The 27385-nt window shown below is 43.1% G+C and overlaps 1 pseudogene; it reads right to left on the bottom strand.

The window, feature by feature from the left end:
• Positions 1–537: 537 nt before the first annotated feature.
• The window catches only part of LOC137095600 (MAP7 domain-containing protein 1-like), a 99183-nt pseudogene continuing 72335 nt past the window's right edge, over positions 538–27385 (bottom strand).

The following is a 27385-nucleotide window of genomic DNA, read 5'->3' as shown; positions in this document are numbered from 1 at the left end:
GGAACACGGAATATGAGATTGGTTACGATTCTACTATGAGACGAAGCGGATTATTTAGTGTAATTTTGTAATTGTTGTATTGCTAATATGTTGTTTTGTAATTGCCTTTTGTAAATTGACTTTTTACATGTTGTACACCGCCATGAGTCGCCCTAAAGGGCTGAGAATGGCAGTTAACAAATGCATCAAATAAATAAATAAAATAAATAAATATGTTCCCTCTAGAAAGTCTATGTCCTCCAGCGTGACTCTGTAGTCAACTTCTGCCAGAAACTGACCACAGAGCCACACTGGTGGTTCGAGAGATTCCTAGAGAAAACACTTTTCTAAGTGTTTTCTCTAGGAAGAAAGGATCTGTAGGTCCTCGAGTGCAATTTGATAGTAGAAGTGGACCATAGATTTGCCCTAAACTCTAGTGAATATGGAGGGCTGACAGTATTCAGAATTTTCTGCTTGAAAGACTGAATCAAAGTGGTGGTCCAAGATCCCAAGCCAGGATGGTGCAACAGAAAGTACCTCTTATTTGCCTCATGTCTTTTACCTGCTCTCTGGTGTGTGCAGCTTTCGAGTCTGACCCAAAGGCATAGACTGGCGTTTGCTTAGGGCAAGGGTACTTTTCTCCTGGGCATTTTCCCGGTCTTTGTCGTTCTTCTCTTTCTTTTTCTGAGAATGCAAAATGAAAGCAGATTGGCACAAACAGCGGTCAGACTCAGACAAATTGGAAAAATGGGGATTATTAAGAATTGTTTGCCAGGCCAGATAGTTATTGAATCATAGAATTGGGAGAGACCACCAAGGGATCCAATCCAACCCCATTCCTACCAACAGAAGACATTATCAAAGTACTCCCGAAAGATGATCATTTAGCCTCTGTTTAAAACACTGCCAGAGAAGGAGACTCAGAGGAGCATTCTATTCTACTGTCAAACACAATTACAATCAGGAAGTTCTTTCTAAAGTTTAGGTGGATTCCCTTTTCGTCAAATTTGAATCCATTGCTCCAAGTCTTAGTCTGTGGAGCAGGAAAAAACAAGCTGGCTCCCTTTTCAAATTAACAGCCTGTCATACATTTCAACATGGCTGTCATGTCCCCTCTTAACCTTTTCTTCTCCAGGCTAAGCATACCTCAGTCACTCCTCATAGGAATTCATGGCTTCCAGACCTTAACAACAACAACAACATTTTATTTATATTCTGCCTTATCTTCCCAAGGAGATAGACAGGACAAAGACAGATAGAACAGAATGGAGGTATGCTGTATCAACATCCAGTTTTTTGGTGCTTTGGAGGTTGTGCTTGAACCCATCCACAAGGGGGTGCTGTTGCTCCATCCTCTATGACAAAGAGTCATCAGGACTTCCTCCTTCCTTTTGGTCGCCGGGCATTTTCTGATATTTTTCTTTATGGTGCCTTAAAATACCTCCCCACTTGTTTTAGTGGTATCTAATTTCTCTATTTACAACTCCAGCTATTTTGAACTGCTTGGGTAAGCAGTAAGCTGGGCTGACATTCGGGAGCTCACACCAACCCAGGACTTCAAACTGTCAACCTTTTGGTTGATAGATCTTATCATTGATGGTAATTTACCAGCTGTGCTAAAGCTCGGCTCAAGACCTTGTTGCAGATCTTGGGAAATTTACATCTTTTTTTTTTTAAACTACAGCATCTGAAACTCTCCAGTCAACATACTGTAGTTATGGGATTCTGGAACTCTTTAGTCCAAAAACAATTGATACCATGGATTCCGAACCTATTCCACGTGTAATTCAGCTGTAACTACTCAACACTTAGAATTCAGTTATCTGGGTATAGGTAATAGGTAACTAACCCTATTCCGTATTGTAAGGATCATCATCATTGTCGTCGTCATCACCATCACCATCATTATATCTCAAATGAGAGAACTTGGGTATGCCTTAGGTCATTCAGATATTGTTGGATTCTAATTCCCAGCATTTTTCACTAATTGGAGGGTTATAATAAGCTCATGGCCATTTTAGAGAAACTTAGTTGGGCATATATCATTGTCCTAGATTGCAACAGCTTGAAGAATGGCTGGCATTTTCTTTCTCAAGATATTTTGCAGACTGGGGCAGCTATGGCTTCCAAGTTAAGATACACTGAGCCTAAAGTTAGCCGGTTGTTTTGGGATAGAAACGTCGTGAAATCCTACATATACCTCTTGGTTTCCATGTCAACAGAAGTTCCTCAGTAACCAAATAAATAGTTTGTCAGAAGCATTAAAAATTAACTAGGTATTTTTAATTACAAAAATGTGAGTCAAGCCCTGAAAGGGTTAAATGGATACAATGACTCAGCAAAAGCTGCAGTTCAATATAAGCAGGGGTGCCTATATCTTAGCAACCCTCAGTCTGAGAGAGGCCTCAGTGTTAGTTCGCCTCAGACTGGGAGAGGCCTCAGTATCAGAAAGCCTCAGTGGGAGAAAGGCCTCAGTATGTAGGCCTCAGTTTGAGAGAGCCTGGTGAGAGAAGAATCAATGAGAGAAGCCCAGGTGGAAGGCCATTGTGTGTAAAGCTCCAGTGTGAAGGCTGTTATGTGTGAAGCAAATGTTGCTGTTACTGGGAGTGAAGAAGAGAGGAACTTCCCGGGGAAGCTGCAGCCTTGTGCTGGGGTGTCACATCAGGACTGATGGTGGCTGGCTGCCGTTGCTCTGAGCAGTGATGGTGCGTCCAGTGGTTGTTGCAAGGGCTGAGGGGGCAGGTGGAGGCAGAGCGGGGACAGACCGGCACAACTGTGGAGGTAATGGGGAGAGAGGGACAGTCAGCTGACCCAAGGCTAAGAGCAAAAGGAATCAAGTCTGGGAATGGAATCCAACAGGAGTTGTATGTGGTATAGAGATTGTGTTATTTCTGCTCACGGCCTTACAAACATCATTCTGATCTTGGTAGATAGACCACAACCTTGCTTCGGGGTAGCAGGGCTTATTCAAAAACTGATTGGGGATTTTGAGAATTCTAGGGTGCATTTACACAGGGGTGTCAAACTCATTTTTATGGAGGGCCAATCCACCTTAAGGTTGTCTTCAAAGGGCTACTGAATCCTTATATGGAAAATCCATGGATACAGGGAACTAACTATAAGGTGTTTTTCTTTACAAAGTGCTTAGTTCTCTTTAGTTTTTATTCCGTTTGGGTGCCCAGATGGCTTTGCACAACAACTCCTGTCACTTTTGATTATCCACTATGCCAGGCATGGGCAAACTTGGGCAAACTTGGGGGCTACATGCTAGCACTCCCTCCTAGGAAGACTGGCTGCCCAGTGAAAGAAGGGAGGGAGGGAGGGAGGGAGGTGATGAAGGCTTGATGAAAATACATAATACACATATTGGAAAATATATTTGATATAACCATATTAGAAATAGGGGTTAGAATATATATAAGAGAAATGTATGTATGCATGGCCATTTTCACTTGACTTCTTAAAAGCTGCAAAATTAGAAACCCAGCATCCAGGAAAGGAATGTGGGGCCTGGTACTTCAAGAGGCCATAAGATAAGGGTACCAGGCACCAGGCACCTTATCGTAAATTTGACTAATGAAGTGTCCATTAAGAGGTTTCAGGAATGTTATCTCAGGATGGATGGAGCAGGTCCAGAGACATCCTGGCGCTGGAAGATCATTAATAGCCACTCTTTAGATAGTACACTAATGAAGATTGACAACTTGTTGATTTTCAAAATATGCTTTTGAAGACAATGTAAGAGTAGATGTTTGTGACGCACATTGTGATGTTTCTGTGATGCATGAATACTTATTTTCAAAAATGTATATAAACTCAGCATTTCCTTTCTCGGTAGCCTTCTTTCCTGGCTTACCAGGGGATCCATATCCAGTTGGCGCCAAGCGAGAATAAAGCATGCTTTCCAGTACTCTGGATCTCTCTTTGTCTTATTTCCTCAAACCTTCTCTCTGCCCTAACATTTTGGCGAGCCAGCCAGGAGATTTTAAGAGGGGTTTGCAGGAAAGAAGATTAAAGACAGAGGCCTTTTGGGAGGCCGGGAAGATTCCTCCGGGGCAGCAGGCTGGCTGCACCACTTTGACAGCACTCTCACCGGCTGGCATTGGAGGGAGCCCTCGGGAAGGTGAAGGCAAACTGCTGCTTCTGACGAAATTCCATCCTTTCACCTAAGAGGCTGTGAAAACCACAGATCAGGCGAGTATGAATTGCACAATGACATTTTAGGAAAGTGTAGACGTCAGGAAAAGCCTTAGCATTTTGTTGAAGGCCCCAGGAGTAATTAACCTGGAAAAAGGCAGTCCCTAGTAGACTTTTTTGGGGTTTGTGTTTGCTTTGTGTACCGGAAAAGGGAAACCGACTGCCTAGAGAAATAAGGAAAGGGGTTGGGGAGATAAGTACCTCGTGGTGGATGAATGTGTGAGTGATTGGTGTATGAAAGGGCCAAGAGGCTGGTCACAGGGGATCACAGAATCCCAGAGTGGTGAGCGAAGGGAAGTGTGGTCCAAGTCATCCCCTTGGGGTTGACGTTCCTTCTAAAGGAATTCCCTGCAGTTCTTGTAGACGGGCGACTGTCCGAGTCAGGGATTGGATGAAAATGGATGGTCAGATCCGTACCTTTTCCCCTTTTTTGTGTATTAGTTGTCTATTTGTCTGACATGGGAGGGTCTGTTAGCAGCAAGCCTAAAACTCCTTTAGAGCTCATGTTAGCACACTTTGACAAAAGCTTTGGAAAACCACTGAGGAGAACCACTGAGGCCCAGTAGGTTGCAAACTTTATGCCAGAAGGAATGGGTTAAATTTAATGTAGGTTGGCCAGAAGAGGGCACTCTTGATCAACAAATCATTGCTAGTGTCTATGATAGAGCAAGAGGAGCAAATCCTTTTGAGGGAAGTTATCCCACACATATCCCATATATCCTAGCTTGGGGAGATGTGGTGCGCCAAATGCCAGAATGGCTGAAGCCTTGTGCTTTAGCACATTGCAAAACTCTCCTAGCACAGAAAACTAAAGCTCCTATTCTGCCATGCCCTGTTGAGGAGGAAATAAATGCACCTCCTCCTTATTCAACTGGGGAGCTCATAGCCCCCCAGGCAAATCCAGCCCTTGATCCAGCAACAGTAAGCCCTCCAACGCACCCTATCGCCCCAGCACAACTGTACCCAGATTTGGACCGACTGTGGCAGCATGGCATTATGACAAAATGCCAGTCTCCATGGAATACACCACTCCTTCCCATCAAGAAGCCAGGTACCAAAGATGATTTTCGCCCTGTTCAAGACCTTAGAGAAGTCAACAAGGCAACAGTTACCTTGCACCCAGTTGTGCCAAATCCTTATGTGATATTGGGACTCATACCAGCAGAGGCCACACATTTTACAGTCCTTGATCTTAAAGATGCTTTTTTCTCCATAAGGTTAGCCCCCCAAAGCCAGTTGTTGTTTGCTTTTGAGTCAGAAGACCCAGCCACAGGAGCAAAACAACAATATTCTTGGGCAAGATTGCCTCAAGGTTTTAAAAATTCACCAACGATATTTGGAACTTCCCTAGCAAAAGATTTGGAGGACTTTCATTCTGACCCAGAAAACACTGTCCTTTTGCAATATGTAGATGATTTACTTTTGGCCTCCACCTCAATGTAAGAGAGTTGGGTGCCACCAAGCGGCTACTCCAATTACTTTGCCACAAGGGATATAAAGTATCAAGGACCAAGGCCCAGCTGTGCAAGACTGAGGTCAAATACTTAGGATTCCAAATAAAACAAGGATTTAGAAGCCTAGGAACTGAACAAAAGCAAGCCATCTGCCAAATCCCAGTCCCCACTACGAGGAAGAGAGTCCACGAATTTTTAGGGGCAGGATTCCTGGCTATGCAGTATTGGCAAGACCTTTGTACCAAGTTACAAAGGGGGGTGAAAAAGAACCCTTTAAGTGGACACAAGAACAGGACGAGGCTTTCCAGCAAATAAAGTCAGCCCTGATGACAGCGCCAGCTTTGGGCCTACCTGATGTAACTAAACCCTTCACTCTTTATGTTGCGGAGAAAGAGGGTGTAGCCATTGGCGTTTTAACTCAGACTTTGGGCTCCTGGCCACGACCAGTGGCCTATTTGTCTAAACAGCTAGACATGGTAGCAAAAGGATGGCCCCCATGTCTACGCGCAGTAGCAGCTGCTGCCTTAGTAGCTGAAGAAGCCCGGAAGTTGACCCTAGGACAGGATTTGACCATCAAGGCCCCGCATGAGGTAGTGACATTGTTAGAGCACAAAGGACACCATTGGCTTACCACCTCCAGGATGCTGAAATACCAGACGTTGTTATGTGAGAACCCTCACATTAAAGTTCAGCAATACACTACTTTGAATCCTGCTACCCTCCTACCTATAGATCCCCATATGGAGAAACATCATAGCTGTATTGAAGTAATGGACACAGTATATGCCAGTCGACCTGATTTGACTGATGTTCCATTGCAAGGAGCTCAGCTCACCATACACAGATGGCAGTAGCTATATGGAAGAAGGGGAGCGAAAAGCAGGATATGCAATAGTTACTATCAAAGAAGTATTGGAAGCAAATCCACTGCCAGCAAATACATCAGCTCAAAAGGCTGAGCTCATTGCTCTCACCAGGGTTCTGGAGATAGCAAAGGGAAAAAGAGTTAACATATACACTGATTCAAAGTATGCCTTCTCAGTACTGCACGCCCATGGTACACTTTACAAAGAAAGAGGAGCAGGCCAACCAGTCAAACATTCAGAAGAGATATAACATCTCCTAGAAGCTGTATGGGCCCCAAAACAAGTAGCTGTGATGCACTGCAAGGGACATCAACCAGGGCAAGATCCAGTAGCACAAGGGAACCGAAGGGCCGATGCAGCAGCCAAAGAAGCCGCTGCCAGACCCCTTCAGGTGGCTATCCTTCTCCCCTTGCCCAATCCCAAGGTGCAGCCTACCTATAATAAAGAAGAACAACAATGGGCCCAGGACAATGGAGCAGTAGAATTGGCGAACTCTACTGGTTGATTAGCCTTTCCGGATGGAAAAATCATTGTCCCCAGAACCATGGCATGGGAGGTAGTAAAAGGAGCCCATGAGTCAACACATCTAGGAAAAATGGCGTTAGCTAAACTACTAGAAAGGCAACTGTACATAGATGGACTCCACTCTTTGACAATGGCAGCTTCAGTTAGATGTCACACCTTTGCTAAGAACAATCCACGCCAAGGGCCGCACCAGCCCCCAGGCATCCAACGTTGTGGAAATGTACCTTTCGAAGCCATTGTTGTAGACTTCACTGAAATGCCTAGAGTAGGGCGATACCGCTACCTACTGGTGATGGTAGACACCTTCACTGGATGGCCAGAAGTGTACCCTACTGTTACTGAAAAGGCCACGGAAGTGGCAAGAGCACTCATGAAAGACATAATCCGAAGGCATGGGATGCCAGCATTCATAGGGTCAGATAATGGCCCTGCTTTTGTTAAAGCCACCATTCAAAGCTTGGCTAAGGTTCTTGGAATAACCTGGAAATTGCATTGTGCATATAGGCCTCAGAGCTCAGGCAAGGTTGAGAGAATGAATCGAACTCTGAAAACTAAGTTAGCTAAAATGTGCCAAGAAACAGAACTTAGTTGGATTCAACTTCTTCCTCTAGCAGTGTTACATATTAGATGCACCCCCACTAAGACCATTGGTCTGTCTCCTTTTGAAATGCTTTATGGGAGGCCCCCTCCTTTGTTTCCCAGATTGCAAGGGGAACTGCATGAGATAGGGGCCCAGGCAAAGAGACAGGAAATGGTTGCTTTGGGGAAAACACTGCAAGAGCTACGACAGTATGCCTATGAGTTCAGGCCGCCCATTCGCATGACCCCCACTCACTTGTTTCACCCAGGGGATGAGGTGTGGGTTAAAGATTGAAAAGGGGAAACTTTGAAACCCAAATGGAAGGGACCTTATGTGGTAATTCTTACATCACCCAGTGCAAGGTAGCAGAAATCAAACCTTAGCTTCACTGGACTAGAATTAAAAAGGCTGCTCCCAGTTGGCAAGCTATTCCAGACCCAAAAAACCCACTAAAGCTTAAAATAACTCGAAACTTTGGTTGTTCTAACCAAAAGGAAGGCGTTGGTAAATAAGAAGACTCAGACTAGACATACTGCAAGACACATACCAGGAAGCTGTCTTGCCCTGCGTAAAGTCAGATCTGCCCCTGCTGTTGGATGAGAAGATATGGGCTAGACACTGCGGCTTAAGTCCATACCTGGAAGCGACTAAGCTCTATGCACTGTCAGACCCCAACTGGAGAGGATAGAAGACGGAACTAGACCCTATTGCAGCCTACCGGAACGGTTGCTCTACATACGGTCAGATTCCAGAAGAATGAAAATTTTGTGGGTGATATGTGTGTTAATGTGTGTGTCAATTTTAGAATAAGATGGTAACTGGTTCAAAGAGCATGCCAAATTTATGTTTGATCAATATGGGAGAAATGCCACTCTGATATATGAACACCCTGAAACAGTACGTGAGTTTTCCTTTTTGCCTGCTTTGATCAATGAGGACGCTGTGGTTTTGGCCACTCTTCTCTTAGCAGAGAAAACAGGCAAACCTACAATCTTTAACCCCCCTGCCTCTCTAAATGGGCTACGGCATAGGATGATAAAGGTTTCAAAGACCACCCCTGGCAAATGTTTTTGTTGTCATTATCCAGAAGGTTATCGGAAAGGGTGGAAGGGTATCCCAGAAAAGGAGAGGGAAATCCTTCTCAGTGTGGGAAACTACTCTCACTGCACTGAGAAGTTTTACCTTCATGGGAAACATAATGCTTCTCAAGCATCAGGGTATTGGCACAGTTTATATTTCCAAGAAAAATACAGCGACCCCTCTCAGGGAGAGGATGAATATTACAAAAAAGCCAGAGAACAATATGAAATCATGAAAGATAGCTCCTTTGGGTTATTTTCACAGTTTATGGAACGATATAATACACTTGAAGAGTTTTTGAAAGACTTAAGAGCCCTAATGATGAGAAAAAGCATGACAACTGAAGGGGATATTCTTACATGTAATGACTGGAAAATATATTATCCCAATTTGTGGTTTTTCTATGATGGTTGGGCCTCAAATTTCCATCCAGGTGGATACCAGTGTGCAGGCATTGGATACTTTACATTCCCAGTCCAGGTTGCTTCTCGCCGCATAAGAACAAAGCGAGACAGATCAGCACCCCTAGGCCCGGCCTGCTCAGATGAGGTAATAATAGGAGCACAATTATCTGAGACAGAAGGAGGCAGAGTGGCTGGAGGTCTGCTAACGGGCATACTGACGCTTGGAAGCTACCCAGGCATAGTGGCCCAAGAAAATAGAAAGAGTATCCTAGGCCTCACCTGCCGATTGGAAAAATCCATAAATGCCACCGGACTCATAGTTAGGGCCATGCAAAATGAAGTAGAAGAGTTACATCAAATTGTCTTACAACACCATATGGCACTGGACTACTTGTTGGCAAGACAAGGAGGTTTCTGTAAACTAATGAAAGAAGGTTGCAAAGTCAGATTTCATGATCTGAATAAAACAATTGAGGATGAACTAAATCAAATGACAGATTTAATAGAGAACAACACACATGGGGTTTCAAATCCTTTTGATTGGTTCACGAGCTGGCTACCATCGATTCAATGGTTAAAGGAACTGTTTTTTGCTTTCTGTATAATCCTATTAGTAGTGTTACTAATGTTATGTATTCTGCCTATTATTTTCCAAATGCTGAAAAGATGCATATCTAAGATGATAAATGATAAACAAGATGAAATACAATTATTAGCTTTAGTTAGATGATGCTCCTCCCCTTCCGGTTCAGAGCATCAAAGGTGGGATTTGATGAAGGCTTGATGAAAATACATAATACACATATTGGAAAATATATTTGATATAACCATATTAGAAATAGGGGTTAGAATATATATAAGAGAAATGTATGTATGCATGGCCATTTTCACTTGACTTCTTAAAAGCTGCAAAATTAGAAACCCAGCGTCCAGGAAAGGAATGTGGGGCCTGGCACTTCAAGAGGCCATAAGATAAGGGTACCAGGCACCAGGCACCATGCACCTTATCGTAAATTTGACTAATGAAGTGTCCATTAAGAGGTTTCAGGAATGTTATCTCAGGATGGATGGAGCAGGTCCAGAGACATCCTGGCGCTGGAAGATCATTAATAGCCACTCTTTAGATAGTACACTAATGAAGATTGACAACTTGTTGATTTTCAAAATATGCTTTTGAAGACAATGTAAGAGTAGATGTTTGTGACGCACATTGTGATGTTTCTGTGATGCATGAATACTTATTTTAAAAAATGTATATAAACTCAGCATTTCCTTTGTTTGGTACCCTTCTTTCCTGGCTTACCAGGGGGTCCATATCCGGTTGGCGTCAACCGAGAATAAAGCGTGCTTTCCAGTACTCTGGATCTCTCTTTGTCTTATTTCCTCAAACCTTCTCTCTGCCCTAACAGAGGGAGGGAAAAGATAAGGAAAGACAAAAGAGAGGAAGGGAAGAATGGAAGGAGAAAGAGAGAGAGAGAGGGAAGGAGTGAGGAAAGAGGAAAGTAAGGAAAGACAAAAGGGAAGGAAGAAAGGATGGGAGGGATGGAAGGAAGGAAGGGAAGGAGGAAGGAAAAAGAGAAGGAAAGGGAGGAAGGGAAGGATGGAAGAAGAAAAAGGGAGAGAGGGGGGAAAGAGGGAAGCAAGGAAAGACAAAAGGAAAGGAAAGGGAGGAAGGGAAGGATGGAAGGAGAAAGAGGGAGAGAGGGAAGGAGGGAAGAAGAAAAGGATGGAAGGGTAAAGAGGGAGAGAGGGAAGGATATAGGAAAAGGGAAAGAGAAAAGAGAAGGGAGGAAGAGGGTGAGAGGGAAGAAAGAGGGAAGGATGGAAGGACGAAAGGGTGGAAAGGAAGGATAAAAGGAAGGAAGAGAAGGATAAAGGAAAGAGAAGGAAGGAAAGACAAAAGGAAGGAGAAAGGGGGGGGAGAGATGAATGAGAGAAGGAAGGAAAGACAAAAGGGAGGGAAGGATGGAAGGGAATGAGGAAGGAAAGAAAGAAGGAAGGAAGGGTGAAAGGGAAGGAGAAAAAGGGAGGGAAGGAGGAAGGAAAGAGAGAAGGATAGGATAGGATGGTGTGAGAGAGGAGGGCCTGAGAAAAGAGCCCAAGGGGCTGCATTCAGTCCCCAGATCTAGGTTTGCTCATACCTGCCCTATACAGATAATGGGAATTGCAACCCAACAGCCATTTAGGCTCTGAGGTTTGGGGAAAGAAAGGTTAAAGGACATTTTAAAGTCTTATCTACAAGCCTTGTCTCTAAACCCCACTCTCCTAACTAAACAGAACGAACTGCAGACTTCCATCTGCTCTAGTTATGATGTCTAATGATGAGGAATACAAGAGGAATACAAGAGTTGTAGCCCAGCATCCAGAGGGCCACACAAAGTAACATGATGGGCCAAATCAGCCTGCGGGCCTTGAGTGCCACGCACAATATACATTTAATGTAGTTTGACACTACTGTAACTGTCATGGCTGAATGCTGTGAAACCCCACATAATTTGATGAGGCCCTCTTTAGCAGAGAAGCAGGCCCGTAGCCAGGATTTCATTTCGGGGGGGGGGGGGGGGGGGGCTAAAAAATTTTCAGGGGGGGTTTCGGGGGGGGGCTGAGTTTCGGGGGGGGGCTGAGTCTGAGTGAAAGAGGGTCTAGCCTAGCAAACCTTTTGTATCATTACCCCAATACCCCCATGCATATGGGATATATTGAGTATGGTGATCAGATCATGATATGAATAAACATAACAGTTTAAATAATGCACCGGTAAGGCCTTTTCGCGAACCACCATGAGAATTTCAGGGGGGGGGGCTGAAGCCCCCCGAGCCCCCCCCCCCCCCCGCTACATGCCTGCAGAGAAGGTAAAAGACACTATAAAACAACCACATTCCCATGATTGTATAGCACTGAGCCATGACAGTTAAAGTGGTGTCAAGCTGCATGAATTTGACAATGTAGATGTACTCTGAGAACTGAAATTAAATATAAAATCCCTTCATATGAATAATCATATTAACAGATAGTAAATTAGCAGATAGTAAAAAGGTATAGAGATCAGAGAGAGTAGCAAGGAGAGATTATTATTATCCAATGTCTCTTTTTAGCCCTGAGACAAACAGTCAAAGATACAGGATTATGGAAACTGCAGTCCAAAACATTTGGAGATCTCTGTTTTCAAATTCTAAACTAGGAGACACCAGAACAACAGAACAAAGTATAAACAGAAGAAACTTGGATTAAAAATATCAAGATAGGGGCCCCTTTACACTAGGTAGTTGTAGCGCTATGATTCTGCTTCAACTGCCACGGTATCCTGGGAATGGCAGTTTAACCAGAGAGTTCTAGGGTCTCACCACACTGCAATTCCCAGACTCCCATAGGATATTGAGATACAGTGAAAGGATACTGGGTTGGGGCAGCGCTTCCGCTTAAACTCAATCCAGCCCCTACCCAACTTGGTCTTTGCCATTCCCGGCAAGCGTCACGGCACTCCAGCTTCATGCCAAAAATGAGAGTGTTGGGGTCATGACCCGGTCCACAATGCTGCTCTCCCAGGGGCTGAGCTGCAGACGGTGGTCTGGCAGAAGTAAAGACAGATGGAGGAAGGTCTAGTTAAGTCAAGATTCATCTTAGTTTCAACCCTGACCAAGCTCTCAGCAAGAAGGAGCCTTAACATTGCTTGAGCAAAGAGTATAATATCTGGAACCTTATCACTTAGGGCAGAGGTGTCAGACTCATTTTCAATGAGGGTTACATCAGCCTTATGGTTGCCTTCAAAGGACCGTTTGCAATTGTAAGACTGGATAAATGTAACTATCTTATATTTTTGAAGGCTTTCGTGGCTAGAATCCTGGGTTATTGTGAGTTTTTTGGGCTGTATGGCAATGTTCCAGAAGCATTCTCTCCTGACGTTTCGCCTGCTTCTATGGCAGTGGTTCTCAGTCTTTCTAATGCCGTGACCCCTAAATACAGTTCCTCACATTGTGGTGACCCCCCCCCAACATAAAATTATTTTTGTTGCTACTTCATAACTGTAATTTTGCTACTGTTATGAATCATTATGTAAATATCTGATATGCAGGATGTAGTGTATTTTCATCATTACAAATTGAACATAATTAAAGCATAGAGATTAATCACCAAAACAATATGTTTGGGGAAGTATGGACAATGGATGATGGGCTTTGCAGTACCTTCAACAGATTCAGCTCTGACTTCCACAGACCATTGAGATCCGCCCACGAATGAAAGACCTGGACCAAACTTGGCACACGGAACCCCCATAACCAACAAAAAAATACTGGAGGGGTTTGGCAGTGATTTAGGAGAGATATAGTTCACCTACATCCGGAGAGCAAATGTGAACCCAAACAACTATGGATCTGGATCAAACTTGGCACAAACATTCATTATACCCAAATGTGAACACTAGTGGAGTTTGGGGAAAATAGACCTTGACATTTGGGAGTTGTAGCTGTTGGGATTTATAGTTCACTTACAATCAAAGAGCAGTCTGGACTCCACCAATGATGGAAGTGAACCAAACTGAGCACACAAAACTCCCATGACCAACAGAAAATACCAGAAGGGTTTTATTGCACCTGCAATCACTTCAGGAGACTATTATTATACATTATTATTATTATAAGACTCAGACAGTTGGAAGGGAACCCCAAAGGCCATCTAATCCAGCCCCTTCTTTCTGCTAGGCAGGAAGATAGAATTGCTATTATATTATTATTTATTATTATGAATAATAATAAGTATTATTATTAAGATAATAATAAGTATTATTATTATTGAGACTCAAACAGTTGGAAGTGTCCCCCAAAAGCCATCTAGTCCAGCTCCTTTCTTTCTGCCAGGCAGGAAGATAGACCCAAAGGTAATCTAGTCCAGCCCCTACTTTATACCAGGAAGGAAAATAAAAGTTACTATTTTTTTATTATTATTATTATTATTATTATTATTATTATTATTATTCTCAGTTGGAAGGGACCCCAAATGTCATCTAGTCCAGCCCCCTCCTTTATGCCAGGCAGGAATATAGAATTAGTGTATTATTATTATTATGTAGTATTATAAGACTCATACAACTGAAAGGGAACCCCAAAGGTCATGTAATCCAGCCCCTTCTTTCTGCCACACAGGAAGATAGAATTACTGCAGGAGCAATAATAATAATAATAATGATAACAATAATAGACAATGGAAGGACATTAGCCTTGAGTTTTGGAGTTGTAGTTTGCCTACATCCAGAGAGCACCGTGAACTCAAACAATGATGGATCTTTATCAAATTTGGCACAAAAGCCTGATATGCTGGAATTGGAATACTGATGCGCTCGAGAGGCGCATGGAGGCAGAGGGATGAGATTCCTGCATCTGTGGCCCCTTGGCCCTGCTGCTACCATTCTCTCCCCCATTGGCTGCTGAGGGCGAGGATGACGGGTGGAGCTGGATCTGAATGGAGGGAGGGAGTGACCAAGAGCAGAGGAAAATAAGGAATGAAGGAGGGAGGGAGGGAAGGAAGGAAAGAAGGAAGAGAAGGATGGGAAAGGTGAAAGGAGGGAAGGGATTATGGCAGAAGGGAGGGAGGGAGGGAGGGAGGGAAAGGAAGAAATGGAAAAGATGGGGAAAAGAAGGAAAGAAAGAGAAGGGGGGGGGGGGGAAGAGCGAGGAAGGAAAGCACCTAGGGCTGCAGGGCTGGAAGGCAGCAGGAGGCGCATCTGTCTCTCTTCACTATGCCCCTAGTCTTCGACTGCTCTCCTCTTGCTGCCCCTTGGCCCTGCTGCTGGCCTGGCTGCTGCTGGTTTCCCATCCGGGGGCAACAGGAGCAGCAAGAGGAGAGTGGCCAAAGACTAGGAGCGTGGCGAAGAGACGGATTCGCCTCCCGCTGCCTGCCAGCCCTGCAACCCCAGGCGCCTGCCTTCCTTCTCTTTCTTTCCTTCCTCGCTCTTTCTCCCCCCCACTTCTTTCTCTTTCTTCCTTTCCTTTTTTCCCTCCCCTTTCCTTCTCTCTTCCTTCCTTCTCTCTCTTTCTTTCCATCCTTGTTTCTTTCTTTCCTTCTCTCCTTCTTTATTTCCTTCCTTTTCCCTCCCTTTCCTTCCTTTCTTATCCCTCGCCTGACTCACGCTGCCCGTCGGGTCTGGCAATCGGCAAAAACCAGGAGAGGGAGGCAGCACTGTGTGGCCTAGCCTTATGGAAAGCCCCTCCCCTGGCTCGCGCCGCCCAAGCAGCCTGGTAAGCAGCGAGGCTAGGTCACGCGGTGCTGCCTCCCTCTCCTGGATTTTGCCGCTTGCCAGACCCAGCGGGCGGCACAACCCAGGTGAGGGAGGCAGCACCGGCTGGCCTGGCCTCACGGGAAGCCCCTTGCCTGGCTCGTGCCGCCTGTCAGGCCTGGCAAGTGACAAAAGCCAGCAAAAGCCAGGCGAGCGAGGCAGCACTGTGCAGCCTTGTGGAGGGGGCAGGGCCAATGGACATGGCGCCGTGACCTCTCCGAAATAGCCCGGTGACCCCTCTAGGGGTCGCGACCCCCAGGTTGAGAACTACTGATCCATGGCAAACCTCAGAGGTTGTGAGGTCTGTTGGAAACTAGACAAATGGGGTTTATATATCTGTGGAATGTCCAGGGTGGGAGAAAGAACGCTATTGGGGGTAGGTATGAATGTTTCAATTGGCCACCTTGATTAGCATTTAATGGCCTAGCAATTTTCAAGGTGTGACTTCTTACTGCCTGGGGGAATCCTTTGTTGGGAAGTGATTAGTTGGCCTTTATTGTTTCTTGTCAATAATTCCCCTGTATTTTTTTATTCACTTCCCAACAAAGGATTCCCCCAGGCAATGAAATGGCTAGGCTATTAAATGTTAATCAAGGTGGACAATTAAGCATTCACACTTAGCTCAAACAGACAAGACTTCTTTCTCCCACCCTGGACATTCCATCTATTTATCTATCTATCTATCTATTAAAATAATAAAAGTCAAAGTTTGTATGCGGCGGACGTGTGGCGGTGTATGTGCCAGCATTCTGATTGGCCAGCCAGAAAGTTCCAAGATTCTGATTGGCTGCCGCTGTGGTGCTATTTGTATATGGTCTCTGATTGGCCAGCTTTACAGGAGCCCCTGGTGGAGAAAAGGGTTCATGACAGAAACTGAGACATGAGAGAAGGAAATTTGCATATGGTCTCTGGTTGGCCAGCCTCAATTCCAAGATTCCGAGATGCCCAAGAGAGGAAAGGAAAAGGCCAGGGGCTGCGTCAGACAATTACCAATACAGACCAGACTAGGCACACAAAGCCCCCATGACCCACTCTACATCCTACTGCAGTTTGGAGGAGGATGAACCATGGATGATGGGACTTGCAGTATAATCACTCACATTCTGAGACCGCTGTTAACCTCATCCAATGACTGATCAGGACCAAACTTGGCACATAGACCTCTCATGACCCACTTTACGTCCTGGTGTGGTTTTGGCAGGGATGGACCATGGATTATGGGACTTGCAGTAACTTTGCTCAATTCTTGAGACCACTGCAACCCTCATCCAATTACCGATAAAGACCAAACTTGGCACACTGAGTCTCCATGACTCACTCTACATCCTGGTGCAGTTTGGAGGAGGATGCACCATGGACGATGGGACTTGCAATACCTGCACTCCCTTCCTAAAACCATTACAACTGCCAACAATGATGGATCAGGAGTACAATTTACATAGAGAGCCCGCATGACCCACTCTACATCCTGGTGCGGTTTGGAAGAATTTGACGATGGATGATGGGACTTGTAGTCACTTCACTCACTTCCTGAGACCACTGAGACCCTCGCCAATGACTGATCAAGATGAAACCTAGCACACAGAGCCCCCATGACCCACTCAACATCCTGGTGCACTTTTGAGGAGGACAGACCGTGGATTATGGGACTTCAAGGACCTCCACTCCCTTCCCAAGACGGCTGCAACCCTCATCTCATAACCGATCAGGACCAAACTTGGCACACAGAGCCCTCATGACCCATTCTACATCCCGATGCTGTTTGGAGGAGGATGGACGATGGATGATGGGATTTCCAGTATCTTCATTCAATTCCTGAAACCACAGCAACACATATCCAAATACCAAAAAAGACCAAACTTGGCACAGAGAGGCCCCTTAGCCAACACAACATTCTGGTGAGGTTTGGGGTAGAACATACTATGGATGATGGGACTTGCAGTACCTAAATTCACTTTCTGAGATTGCTGTAACCCTCAGCCAATGATTGATCAAGAACAAAACTTGGCACACAGAGCCCCCATGACCCACTCTCCATTCTGGTGCAATTTGGAGGAGGATGGACCACAGATGATGGGACTCGCAGTACCTTCACTAACTTCCTGAGACCACTGCAAGCCATATAAATAACTGATAAAGACCAACCTTGATACACAGTTCCTTTCTCAAATAACCGGGCAGCACCGGGTCCCCAAGCTAGTATTAATATAAACCCAATTTTCCTAGTTTTCAACAGACCTCACGCCCTCTGAAGATGCCTGCCATAGATGCAGGTAAACATCAGGAGAGAATGCTTCTCGAACATGGTCATACAGCCTGAAAATTCACAACAACCTAGTAATTATCTTGCCCTGGATTTGAAATCATTGTGGACCACATACAATGATGTGGTGGATTGGATTTGGCCCTCAGGTCTTTTATTTGAGAATGTGACTTATGGAAATGGTTGGAAGTAATGTTGAGACAGGATAAATATTGTGCAAATATTACACACTGTCTGAAATTCTGTTGGGTTAGTTTCAACTAGAGTAGACCTGTTGAATCAACTGTGACATGGTGAGTCAACATATCCCATTGATTAATTGAGTCTATTCTAGTCTGGACAAGATGCGGGATTTTTGAGGCCAGTACTTGCAGAAAATTGAGATGGGGAAGCTTTTTTCCCTACACATTTTGGAGGGTTAAAAGCACAGGACTCCAGTGAAACTGAAAAACCAGCAGTGATCATGCTGGAAGATGTACAAATGTTCAGAGAAGTATTCTGTCTATGAATCTCTAGGTCTTCCAGTAAGACTCTATGGACACTGTCTGCCAGAAGTTGGCCTTAGAATTGTACTGGAACACTTCAAGATTCTTAGAGAGGTGTTCCTTCCAAAATTCTCCAGGTCCACCAGCATAACTTAAGGAGGTTGAACATCAAGTCATACAGAAGGATCTAGAGCGGTGGTTCTCAACCTGTGGGTCCCTAGGTGTTTTGGTCTAAAACTCCCAGAAATCCCATCCAGTTTACTGGCTGTTAGGACTTCTGGGAGTTGAAGGCCAAAACATCTGTGGACCCACAGGTTAAGAACCACTGATCTAGAGAGACTATTCCATTTATTATCAGCTCTGCAAAAATCAAATTTGCAAATACAGAGGAGGGACAACAGTAACTGTACCCAACCTCATTCCCTCAAGCTGGGAGAAGCAGGCCAGATGAAAAGAAGAGCTTCTTTGCTCAATGCACAGTCAGATTGTGGGATTCACTATCATAAGAAGTAGTAAAACTGAAGTGGGACTGGAAAAAATTAAAGAAGAGGGCCTTCCCTCTTCTTCCACAGATCACTAAAAGGAGGCTGTCATACTCTGGACATATCATGAGATGATATGACTAATGGGAAAATATTATTAATGCTCAGAAACGTGGAAAGAAGTATGAAAAGAGGGACATGTATAGATGGATTGGTTCAATCAAGGAAGCTGCAATCATGAGTTTGTAACTCAAGAGCAGAGCAGTTGATGACTGGGGCTCTTGGAGGTCTCTTCATCATAGGGTCGGCTCAAGGAAGTGTTGAGCGAGGAAGTGTTGGGGGGGGGGTGTCACTAAAGACCATCTGAAAACACAGTATAAATAAAAACAAAATAAAAGACAACCTTTGATGGCCACCAGTCATGATTTAGATATGGTAGTCCTTCCACTTTCACAAGAGTGAGGGGCCAAACAGGAAGTCTTACAAATGCTTAGATAAGTGTTCTGCTAGGAATCTCTAGGGCTCCCAGCTTGATTTGATGGCCAACATCTGTTTGAAGTTGACCAGAGAACTGCACAGGTGGACCTCCAATGCCTAGAGAAGTGTTCTCTCTAGGAATATCCAGGTCTTCCAGCATGTTCTAGAGTCAATTTCCAATGGGCTCCCAGCATGACTAGATGGCAAACGTTTGCTTGAAGTTGACCACCGAACTACACATGTGGACCTCCAATGCCTATAGAAGTGTTCTCTCTAGGAATATCCAGGTCTTCCAGCATGTTCTAGAGTCAATTTCCAAAGGAGGTTGACCACAGAATAACAGTAGAGGATCTAGATATTCCTGGGGAGAACATGAATCCCATGAATGAATCCCATGAGAAATCAAATCCTCAAGAGTGAAATGTACACATGTGGAAGGCTGACTGTATATTATCTCCAGGATCAGAGACACAAGATGGAGGAGACTCAGGCCCCATTTACACTATCATATAATTCAATTTCTGAATCCAGATTATATACTTTGAACTGGATTATGTGGTGGTGTAGACTCATATAATCCACTTCAAAGCAGATCTGGATTCAGAAACTGGATTATATGGCAGTGTAGAAGGAGCCCCTGCCTCAGTTGGCTACTGTGTGGACTAGAATATTTGACTAGACAGGGCTTTAGGCTGCCTTTCTAATGTTCTTATAAGTTCCAGAGTTATATTGTCCTCAAAAACAAAATACTGTAGGAAAAAAGCCTGCTTTCTGCCAGGCATTTTGACTTCTAGGTGTTGCTGAACTGAAGAATGAACAATACGAAAGCCAAAAAGAGACAGGTCTTGTCTTCCATATCAAACAGGAGATATTTATTGCTCAAAGGGTTATATTCAAGCAGATTCCCATGAGAGAAGTGCACAATATTACAAACTGGACTGACACCAAGCCCCCTGGAATTAGCATTTGTATTGCACAATGGACACAGGGGGGAGCGTTTCTCATGCCAAAAGAGGGAGGGAGAAGAACAAGCAAAAGGTATGGTCCAAACATGCCCCCCAAAAAACGATTTCCATCTTTTTGGTAATTTATCAGGACTCAAGAGCCTATTTCAGAAAGAAACCCTCATTTTCAAGTAAGGCAGATGAAATAAAGTGAGATTTTAATTGGTTTCAACAATGTCATCCTTAGATTTAGTAAGATGGATTGTACTGTCTTTATCATATGTGGTGGCGCAATGAGTTAAACCAGTGTTTCTCAACCTTGGGATTGGGACCCCTGGAGGGGAGGTCGCGAGGAAGTGTTGGGGGGGGGGGTGTCACTAAAGACCATCTGAAAACACAGTATTTTCTGTTGCTTGTGTGGGTTTTGTGTGGGAAGTTTGGCCCAATTCTATCATTGGTGGTGTTCAGAATGCTCTTTGATTGTAAGTGAACTATAAATCCCAGAAACTGTAACTCTCAAATGTCAAGGCCTATTTCCCCCAAACTCCACCAGTGTTTACATTTTGGGCATATTGAGTATTCGTGCCAAGTTTGGTCCTGATCCATAGTTGTTTGAGTCCACATTGCTCTCAGGATGTAGGTGAACTATAACTCCAAAACTCAAGGTCAATGCCCACCAAACCCTTCCAGTATTTTCTGTTGGTCACATTAGTTCTGTGTGCCAAGTTTGGCTCAATTCCATCATTGGTAGAGTTCAGAATGCTCTTTGATTGTAGGTGAACTATAAATCCCAGCAACTACAACTCTCAAATGACAAAATCAATCCACTCCCAACCCCACAAGTATTCAAATTTGGGCATGTGGGGGTATTTGTGCCAAATTTGATCCCGTCAATGAAAATACATGATATTACAATTCCTAACAGTAGCAACATTACGTACAGTTATGAATTAGCAATGTAAATAATGTTATGGTTGGGGGTTGTGTCATCAGGAAGGTTGAGAAATACCGAATTAAGGGAAGATGGGACTTAGGACAATTTTAAAGAGCCAGACTGCATGGGCCTTGGGGTCTCTTCCTATGCTATGATGCTATGTGGTCCATGGGGTGCATCTCCCAAATCCTGCTTGGCTGGGTGTTTTGGGGGATTCAAGCCTATTCCTGGGTGGTTCTACCATCAGTTTCAACTGAGTAGATCCATGCAAAAGAATGGGACTTTTGTTCGTCACATATCCCTACTGTCCTAATTTTGCAGGGACGGTCCCAAATATTCCTTTGCTGTCCCACTTTCTCTGTTCTTTTTACAATGTCTCATCCTCTCACCATCCCTCTTTGATCTAAACTCTATTGTTATAAGTGGGATTCAAAGAGCAAAAGTAGGAAGGTTGTGAACCACCGGGTTAAACCCATGTGTCGGCTGAACTGCTGACCTGAAGGTTGGTGGTTCGAATCTGCAGGAGGGGTGAGCTCCTGTCTGTCAACCCCAGCTTCCCATACGGGGACATGAGAGAAGCTTCATACAGAATGGTAACATATCTGGTGTCCCTGGGCAACGTCCTTGCAGACAGCCAATTCTCTCACACCAGAGGTGACTTGCAGTGTATTCTCAAGTCACTCCTGACACGATTAAAAAATTGTATCTTTTAAAGCTCATGCCCACTGAATAATCACATTAAAAATACCATATTAAATACACGAAAGAAGACAGGTTTTGTTAACAGAATTCGGGTCAAGGGAAACTAGGAGAAAGTGGGGTCACAAGTTTACACAATATTGCAACTATGCCACCAGGTTATAGAGTTCGTTCGTTAGAAATTGTTGTTGTTCATTTGTTCAGTTGTCTCCGACTCTTCGTGACCTCATGGACCAGCCCGCGCCAGAGCTCCCTGTCGGCCGTCACCACCCCCAGCTCCTTCAAGATCAGTCCAGTCACTTCAAGGATGCCATCTATTATGGTTAACTGGAAAAAAAATGATGCTCCAAAGGCTGCAATCTCGCTGTCAATTGCACAAAGGGTTTTGTGTGGTGCATGTCTAAGGAGGAATTATCTCAATGATTCTATCACATGGTCCCACCCAATTCCATATCTATGAAAGCCAGTGACGCTCTCAGTCATCTCAGACGCGTTAGCCCTTCCTTGCTTTGCCATTCCCTCTCACCTCTTCTGGCATTTTGTTCAGATGCCCAGAGCATTTTTAATCATTTGGAGAGGAACTGATACTAGAGTGGCTAGATCTGCTTGCAATGGTCAGGGCCTGAGGTCCCAGACCTGATAGGTCAGGACCAATGAAGATACAGTGCCATGGAAATATAACTCAATGAAAACACATATGTTTGTGGAATAGAGTTGGAAGAGACCAAATGGGCCATCCAGTCCAACCTCCTGCCATGCAGGAAAAGCACAATCGAAGTGCCACTGGCAGATGGCCATCCAGCCTCTGTTTAAAAGCCTCCAAAGAAGGAGCCTCTCCCACACCCTGAGGCAGTGAGTTCAACTACTGAACAGTTCACTACTGAACACTACTGAACAGTTCAGTTCTTATTGAACAGTTTTTTCTAATGTTCAAGAGAAATCTGAAATTTGAAGCCATTGCTCCATTGAGTTCTAGTTTCCAGGGCAGCAGAAAACAAGCCTACTCTGTCATGGAGGAAGATGTGCCTTTTCAGAGAGCTATCAGGCAGATATGTGGTTTCCGTACATGCGGAAGAACTGGCTTCACTTGTCAACATCTGAAAGGTCTCAGGGTGAAATAGCTGGGGTTTGGGAAGAAAAAAACCAATCTCTGACCAATCTCTTTGGAAAAGTCTCCCTCAATTCATTGCCCTACAAGTGTTCAAGGCAGCATACGTGGTCAGCCTTCCACTTTTGGTGGATTAGAGTCACAAGCCCACTGCAAAAATGCAAATAATAAGAAACACTCTTTTTTTAAAAAAAAACCTAATAGAAATCTCTCTAGGACTCTTTAGATCCTGAAGGACAGCTTATGAGCAACTGAAGTTCAAAATACTAGGGAGGACCAAAGGTTGGACACCACTGAACTAGAAGCTAGCTTGCAGTTTTCAGCCAAATCTCAACCATATAAAATGCAACTTGAGTTGCAAAAAAGCAAATCAGTGTACACTTCTGCCTGACTCCTTCTCTCAGTTCAAGGCTGGCACTAAGTTACATTCCTTTGACTTCTATGCAGTTTGGCCCAAAGGACTGAGTAAGAGCATTCATGGGCAACCAAGGCCCCTTTTACACTGCCGTATAAAATCCAGATTAATTGCTTTGAATTGAATTATAGGGCAGTGTAAAAGTTAAAGTTTTCCCCTTGACATTAAGTCAAGGGGGTAGTGTTCATCTTCATTTCTTTTCTCTTTTTTCCATTAATGATTTTTATTGGAAAGATAACATAGATTTTTTACACACACACTCATATATATAAAAGAAAAGAAGTAATGGGTGATGTAGGTAGGGAAGGTTTGAGGGGGTGAAGGAATGGTGAAGGGATGAAGGTAAGGCAGGGAAGGAGAAAAGAAGGTTGGGGGTAGGGGTGGGAATTTTAAAAAAAGTTGTCTTCTAGCTCAGCAAGCACGGAGTATATATATCCATCCTCATTTTTGTGTTTTTTAGTATGATTAATTATGTCCTTTATTCAGAGCAGTTTAGCTTCGGCTACTTCAGAAATTCTTTTAGCAGGGACCAATCTGTCTTGTGCCCCTCTGGTTGATTATTGAGCAGGAATGTTAGTGAGTCCATGTCCATATAATCTCTCACTTTGGCGATCCAATTCTCTATTGTAGGAATTTCTTTTGAATGCCATTTCTGTGCTAGCAGAGTTCTCGCTGCAGTCGTTAAGTAGCAGAAGATTTTATCTCTGTTTCTGTCGAGTTCCATATCAGTCAAGTTTAGCAGATAGGATTCTGGTTTCATGTTGAACTTTAATTTTAATATTTTTTTAGTGTGACTGTGTAATATTTTCTAATATTTTAAAAACTTTTTTGCAGGACCACCACAAATCGAAGAATGACCCTATCTCCTCTCCACATTTCCAACATTTGTTATTTTGGTTTTTGTAAAATCTCACCAGTTTCTCTGGAGTTAAGTGCCACCGAAAAAACATTTTATACCAGTTTTCAATGACTTTTGAAGACTTGGAGAATTATATTTTGATTTTCCACACTCCCTCCTAATCTTCTAAAACTATGGGGTGGTCCACATCTTTAGCCCATTTAATCATGTTCTCTTTTATCAATTCAGTTTCTGTATTCCATTCTAGGATTTTTTGATATATTATCCTTATTTTTTTTCCTTCTTCATGATTATATCCCATATAGAATCTTGTAAGTTGAAATCGTCCTTCCCGTCTTCTTTATATGAGTCTATTATTTGTCTGTATTGGTACCAGGTTAAATTATAGCCCTCATGTCTTATCTCTTTCAAGGATTTTAATGACCAGATGTTATTTTGTCTATTCAGAAGATGTTTATAGGTAAGCCATTTTTTCTGAGGGTATCTCTCTTTTATGATGTGCCTCCATGGGGGAAAGCCATAATGGAGTTTTGTTGTAAAGTCTCCCTTTATATTTCTCCCATACCTTTAGCAGGGCGGTCCTAATAAAATGGTGTGTAAAATTCTTTTCAACTTTGGCTTTATTGTACCAAAGGTATGCGTGACACCTTCTGCGCAAATCAAACCCTTCCAGATTCAATTTTATTTTGATAGTGTAGCCCACTCCTTCACCCAAGATAGCACAGACCGCAGGCCTGGAAATGATAGCACTCCCCTTTTCCTCAAATCTATAAGAATCATATTTTATTCTGGGTTTTTTCTTGTCCCAAATAAACTTCGCAATATCTTTCTTCCACTTCTTAAAACAATGGTTAGTTCTTAAGATTGGTAGCATTTGAAATAAAAATATCATCTTGGGAAGAATGCTCATTTTAATGGCGGAAATCCTGCCTAACAATGATAAATTAGTGTTTCCAACCTTTCATTTTTTTTCTTTATGTGTTTCCAAGTTAATTCGTAATTAATTTTTGAAAGTTGTGAATTGTGAGCAGTAATTTGTATTCCTAAGTATTTTATCTTACTTGGTGTATCAAAACCTGATATATTTTTTAAGTTTTTCTTTTTTTTATGTTGGACATATTTTTAGTTAGTATTTTAGTTTTATTTATTTTGAACCCCGCTCTTTCTCTGAAGTACTCTATCTTCTTTGTCCATTTTTGTATTGTTTCTAGTGGAGATTCTATTATGCAGACCAGATCATCTGCAAAGACCTTTACATTAAATTCTATGGATTGAGTCTTCGTACCTTTTAATTCTTCATCCCTTCTGATTTCCTCCAGTAGTATTTCCAATACCATTATGAATAACAGAGGAGAAAGGGAGCAATCTTGTCTCACCCCTTTTTGGATAGGTATCCTTCCTGATTTTGAATTATTTATTATTATATTGGCGTTTTGTTTGGAGTAGATAGCTTCAATCGCATTGAGTCTCCCTTTGGTATTAAAGTTATATTGGCGTTCTGCCATGATTCCAGGATCTTGGTGGTAATCAAGGTGTTATTCATTATATCTTTTAGTGGCGGGATCAGGGCATCCTGAAAAAATTATGGTAATTGGCAGTTAGCCCATCGGGACCAGGGGCTTTATTGTTAGGAAGGCTTTTTAAAAATCTCATCCTCTGTAATCTGTTTGTTTAGCGCTTCCCTTTGCTTTTCTATAATCTTTTCCAATTTCTGCTTTGAAATATAGGATATGATATCCTCTCTATTTATTAAGTCTTCCTGATATAAATTAGTATATAAGGTTTTAAATTTTCTCACAATGTCCTCGTCTGATGTGAAGGATACCCCGATCTTCTATTATCTGCGTTATATATTGCTGTTGGTTTTTTTTCCAGTTACTTAGCAAGCAATTTGCCTTGTTTGTTTTGCATTTGTGAAGTAATTTGCATTCAGGAATTTCAACTTTCTGGCCATTTTTTCTAATTGTAATGTATTTATTTGTTTCTTAATTAATTCTATTTCTAACTTTCTTTCCTTGTCTCCTGGTATGCTCTTAAGCAAGTTCTCTTTATTTTTTAAGTCTTCCTGTAGTTTTGTTTGTTCTGCTTGTCTGGCGCCTTGCTGGATAAAATACCCCCTCATCATCGCCTTACTGGCATCCCAAATTTTTTCTATTTTTGTTTCTTTGTTATTATTTATCGTAAAGTATTCTTTGAGTAGTTTCCTTTATTTTTCAATCTCATATTCTGTTTTTGATATTAAGTTTCCATCTCCTTAACTTTGGTTTTTCCTTTATTTTCATCTCCATTGCACAGTGATCTGAATTTAATCTCGGTTTAATTTGAATTTTGTTCACTTTTGTAACGATCAAATTAGAGGCCCAGATCATGTCAATCCTGGACCGCGACCGATGACAGTCCAAATAATAGGTGTAATCTTTTGCCATTATATTTTTTATTCTCTAGACATCTTGTAAGCAGAGATCTTCTTTCAGTTGCAGGAATTTTAACAGTAGCTGTCCAGCTTTCGGTTCTCCTCCTCTTTTTTTTTTTTTGAATCTATCTGGTTTTCTAGAACATCATTGAAATCTCCCAAAATTATCAAATTTTCATATTCTTTCTCCTGGATATTTCTTTTTAGGTATTTTACAAATTTGGTTTTGGGACCAACCGGGGCATAAATATTGCATAATAATATATTCTGAGTGTTGATTCATGCTTTTATTCCTATAGCTCGACCCTCCTGATCCTTAAAAGCCAGTTCTGGTTTAAATTTCTCTTTTATGTACAATACAACTCCTCTCTTTTTCTCTTGGGCTAACGAGTAGTATTCCTTTCCCAGTTGTTTCTGAATAAGGTATGATGCATGTTTTTGTTTATTGTGTACTTCCTGCAATGCAATAAAATCAAAATTACCATTTTTAACTGATTAAATATTGTTGTTGTTCATTCGTTCAGTCGTCTCCGACTCTTCGTGACCTCATGGACCAGCCCACGCCAGAGCTCCCTGTCGGCCGTCACCACCCCCAGCTCCTTCAAGGTCAGTCCAGTCACTTCAAGGATGCCACCCATCCATCTTGCCCTAGGTCGGCCCCTCTTCCTTTTGCCTTCCACTTTCCCCAGCATAATTGTCTTCTCTAGGCTTTCCTGTCTCCTCATGATGTGGCCAAAGTACTTCAACTTTGTCTCTAGTATCCTTCCTTCCAGTGAGCAGCTGGGCTTTATTTCCTGGAGGATGGACTGGTTGGATCTTCTCACAGTCCAAGGCACTCTCAGCACTTTCCTCCAGCACCACAGCTCAAAAGCATCGATCTTCCTTCGCTCAGCCTTCCCTAAGGTCCAGCTCTCACATCCGTAGGTTACTACAGGGAATACCATGGCTTG

This window comes from Anolis sagrei, chromosome Y, assembly GCF_037176765.1.
Source record: "Anolis sagrei isolate rAnoSag1 chromosome Y, rAnoSag1.mat, whole genome shotgun sequence".
Taxonomy (NCBI): Eukaryota; Metazoa; Chordata; class Lepidosauria; order Squamata; family Dactyloidae; genus Anolis; species Anolis sagrei.
The sequence above is the reverse complement of the archived record's forward strand: the minus strand, read 5'-3'. Positions and strand labels throughout refer to the sequence as shown.